The 4,379-nt window shown below is 37.6% G+C and overlaps 1 pseudogene; it reads left to right on the top strand.

The window, feature by feature from the left end:
• Positions 1-512: 512 nt before the first annotated feature.
• Positions 513-989, top strand: LOC102862873 (annotated as a pseudogene).
• Positions 990-4,379: the final 3,390 nt, after the last annotated feature.

The raw sequence follows: 4,379 nt of genomic DNA, 5'->3' as shown, positions 1-4,379 counted from the left end.
AATGTAGGCCACGAGCTAATCAATCAACTAGTGCCAACAACTCCTTCAACAAATTGCCTCGCTCAGAAAGAGAGGTAAGAATAGGGATGACTCAGATACTTTGCTGTGAGAAGGAATTGACACGAATAGTAACAATTCACAGCACTTCATCTGTTTTTGACAAGTCTTTGTGGATGAAAATAAAAATGTGATTATTTCTTCCCCAAACTAGAGAACGCAGAACTGGGATGTGTAAGAACATATGCTCATTCATCTTAAGGTATTTAAACATATTCAGAAAGCATGTGCCCCTCTAACAGACATCTGAGATATGATGTTACTGTTAACTTACAATGAACAATCCAAGTGACATTCATTTAAAATTCCTTTTTGTGAGAGCTGTGAGATTAATTGCTGTATATATGCACTCGTATTCATTGCAGAATAATTTCATAGCAAAGATATAGACACAGGCTGCTTTGCAGACACTCCCGCCTCAGTAGCATAGTTGCCGGATTCACTCACCCCCACCCATGGTCAGTCTCACAGTGTACTTCGACATCAACGCCGACATCGAACCTTTGGGCCGCATTTCCTTCTGTTTGCAGGTAAAATCCCAGAGACAACAGAAAACTTCCTCGCTCTGAGTACTATTGAGAAAGGATTTGGTTACAAGGGCTCCTGCTTTCACAGAAATAATTTCTGGGTTTATGTGCCAGGGTGGAGACTTCAAAGGCCATAATGGTACTGGTGGCAAGTCCATCTATGGGGAGAAGTTTGATGATGAGAACTTCATCCTGAAACACACAGGTCCTGGCATCCTGTCCATGGCAAATGCTGGACCCGATACAAACAGTTCCCAGTTTTTTTATCTGTACTGCTAATACTGAATGATTAGATAGCAAGCATGTAGTTTTCCACAGGAGGAAAGAAGGCATGAACACCGTGGAAGTCATGGAGCGCTTCAGGTCCAGGAATGGCCAGACCAGCAAGAAGATCACCATTGCTGACTGTGGACAACTCTAATTATGATCTGTAGTTTATGTTTTCTCTTAATCACCACATCATTCCTTCTATAGCTCTAGAGATCACCCTGCTACTCCCAGTGTGCTTGCAGTACCTTTTAATCTTGGAGCTCTTGGTACAGTTCTTTGGGTTCTATGTTTTATTTATTCCTCTCTAAGGTTAACAGGATTGCAGAGTTAAATTTATGACTGAAATAAAAACTAGACAAAAAGAAAAGTATAGAAACAAACCTAGCATTTTTCAGTGGATGAGTGGATAAAGAAACTATGATATAGTCACACAATGACTTATTATGCAAAACTATAAAATAGTAAGTAAGGAATATGTGAAATACTGCATAGCACAGAAGAATCTAGAGGATCTGCTGTTAAAGGAAATAAATGGACAAATACTGTACAACACTATTATTATAAAAAGTTAAAGAAAAGTTTACAAACCATCATTCTTAGGTGGTTATAGGAAGGGAAGGAGATGAAGAATGAAAATTAGTAAACTGATAATTTTGAAACAGGAGTGGTATCCACTTCCTAAATGACGTACCTCTGGAAACTCTATGAACTTTGATAAATGTTGATAGTTGTAGAGGAGCTTCAGGAATTTTGTTCATAGGATCACTATGAGTCGTGCTCAACTCGAAGGCAATCAACAACAACAAACTGATGATAATAGACATACACTGAGATAGGTGAAAGGAATCTCTGGTGGCCAAGTGGCAAGAAGCTGCCCTGCAATCCCAAAGGCACCACCTGCTCTGTGAGAGCATGGCCAAACTCCTCCTCCTGTGTGATTAACTGCCTCTGAAAACCCACCAGAGGGTCAGCTATTGGTCAGTTCTGACTCTACAGTAAACAACAACAAATACTGATGAAGAGAAATAATATCTAATAAGGGGATTATCAGCATATCACTGAAAAAAAGAAAGACGTAGAAAGCTTTAGAAGGATCCCTAGAAATCAAGATTACAGAAGAAGTCTGTCTTTCAGGGGACAGGTTCCTCTCCGCTTCTGACCTTCCATTCCTCCCAGCATGATGTCTTTTTTCTAAGGACTGTTGCCTCACCATAACATGTCTAAAGTGTGAGAGATGAAGTTTCAACATTTTTGTCTCTAAGGAGAATCCTGGTTTCACTTCCTCCAAGAAAGATTTGGTTGGTTTTTTTTTGTTGTTGTTGCTTGGTTGGTTTTTTGGTTTGGAGTGTTTTTTCCCCCCCAGGCCATAGGCTATTCCGTTTCTTCCCAATATCACAATTCAAAGGCATAGATTCTTCTTTGGGCATAACAAAAGAGAAAACATTGAAATTTTCAATTATTTTCTTTTACTTGGATTCACAGTCAACTTCCATTAAAATAGTAGTAAAGGAAACAAATGTACTTCTAAGCACTTTTAAAAAATGCTCAAGAGCAAGTATGTAACTTTAAAGACTAAGGTGTAGCTAATCCAAGCCATGATATTGTCTATTGCTTCCTATGTTTGTGAAAATTTGACAGTGAAAGAGGGGCACCAAAAAGTAATTGATGCCTCTAAATTGCCATGCTGAGAAACAATGTTATTAAATGTAACATATGCTGGCAGAAGATCAACTAAATCTTTATAAGACGTGTATCCAGTGTACTCTTTAGAAGCAAGGATGATGAAATTTTATCTCCTAATTTGGTTGTGTTATCAGGAAGGACCAGTCCCCAGAGAAAGATATGAAACTGATAAAATAGAGGATCAGAGAAAAAAGGGAAGATCCACAAGGATATGATTGACATAATGACTGTCAGTAGAGACTTAAGTGTAGTAGATATTGTGAGGGTGGTGGAGAATTTTGTTGTTGTAAGTAAAGTTGCTCTGAGTTATCACAAACTTGACAACAATACGATGCCACCCCAAGAGCAGTGTGACATAACCCTTAACATAATTTACACAACAATCCTGAGAAGAAAATACTTACAGTTATTCCCATTTTAAGGATGAGAACACTGAGCTTTAATATCATAACTATTAAGAAGAAGAAATAATCTTTTCTATTTTTCATAGACATCAATTTTCCAAGAAAGTCTTAGAAGCCTGTCTGTATTCCAGACTTCACAAAGAAAATTTAAGTACAACTTCAGCAGGTATTTGTTATTCATGTTTATGCATAATTAAGAAATTATATGCTGCTGATAACTCTAGTAATATAATGCCTAACCTCTCACATTCTTCCTTGATTGCCATGCAAAGAATTTGAAAAGAGATATTTTAGAATAATTACCCATCAGTAATCATCTGCCTACAATACAAGTCACATTTGATAATCTATTAAGACAGATCAAAAGAATTGAGGGGGTTTTGCTCTAGAATCCTTTCTAATGTAATAAGGTTAATTTACAGATTCCATTACATTGGTCTTCTGAATTTAAACATGGAGACATTGAAAAATCTATATACAAGGGGTAATAATACCCACAAACATATGTTCCAATCCACTGGTGAAAATGTGCTCATCATTAGCTTTCCATATCGAGTATTATTCAATTCAGAATTAACACTGTCTGAGATAGAGTCATGTAGTAAATGCTGTTAGATGCAATTCAGTTGGCTCTGACTCAACCCTGTCCAATGCTGTGCCACCCTTAGAGTCTCCACTGGAGTTAAGCCCATTGTCACAGCCATTGTGTCAATCTAATTCATCAAGGGCTTTCTTCTATTTTGATAACACTTCACTCTGAGGGATACTTTTCTAATATATCTGTGGGGAGAGTGTAGGGGGTTGCAGTGTTAAACAGAAGGTGGTGTCATGAGTGTTCAAAGCCACCCGTATCTCTAAGGGAGAAAGATGGGCAGTCTCCTCCTGTGTGATCTACAGTCTCTAAAAAACTCACAAGAAGGACTTCTATGAGCCAGTTATGACTTGTTACCAATGAGATTTTTCACTTTAACAAGCATGATGTGTTTTGTTTTGTTTTGTTGTGTTTTTCAGAAACAGGTCACTCCTGATAACGTATCCAAAATATGTAAGATGAAGTCTCACCACTTTATTTTTTAAATGTTTTATATTGCTTTACTTACAAAGTTTGTATGCATTGTGTTTCACACTATTCTTCACTCACAATGTGTTTCATGCAATCATTGCCGTGCATTATGTTTTATAAAACTATCATCATTGGGTTATGACTATCATTACCCTGTCTTTTCAGGTTCCCACTGGATCTTTCCCGCTTTCTCTACTCTCTTCATCCTCCTAACAAATTGTGTTACCCTGAAATTTTGCCTCCTTACCTAGTCTCACCCCTCTGTTCCCTTCCACCTCTTGGGTCCCCATACATGTTTTACTAGTTATCCTTCTATTTTCGCAATATTGATATTATTCAGTATTTGTCCTTATGAGACTGAGTTAGTTCACTTAG

Source organism: Elephantulus edwardii, unplaced genomic scaffold, assembly GCF_000299155.1.
Source record: "Elephantulus edwardii isolate Elephantulus edwardi_28Jun2011 unplaced genomic scaffold, EleEdw1.0 scaffold00150, whole genome shotgun sequence".
Classification (NCBI taxonomy): Eukaryota; Metazoa; Chordata; class Mammalia; order Macroscelidea; family Macroscelididae; genus Elephantulus; species Elephantulus edwardii.
This window is presented reverse-complemented; position numbering and strand designations above follow the sequence as displayed.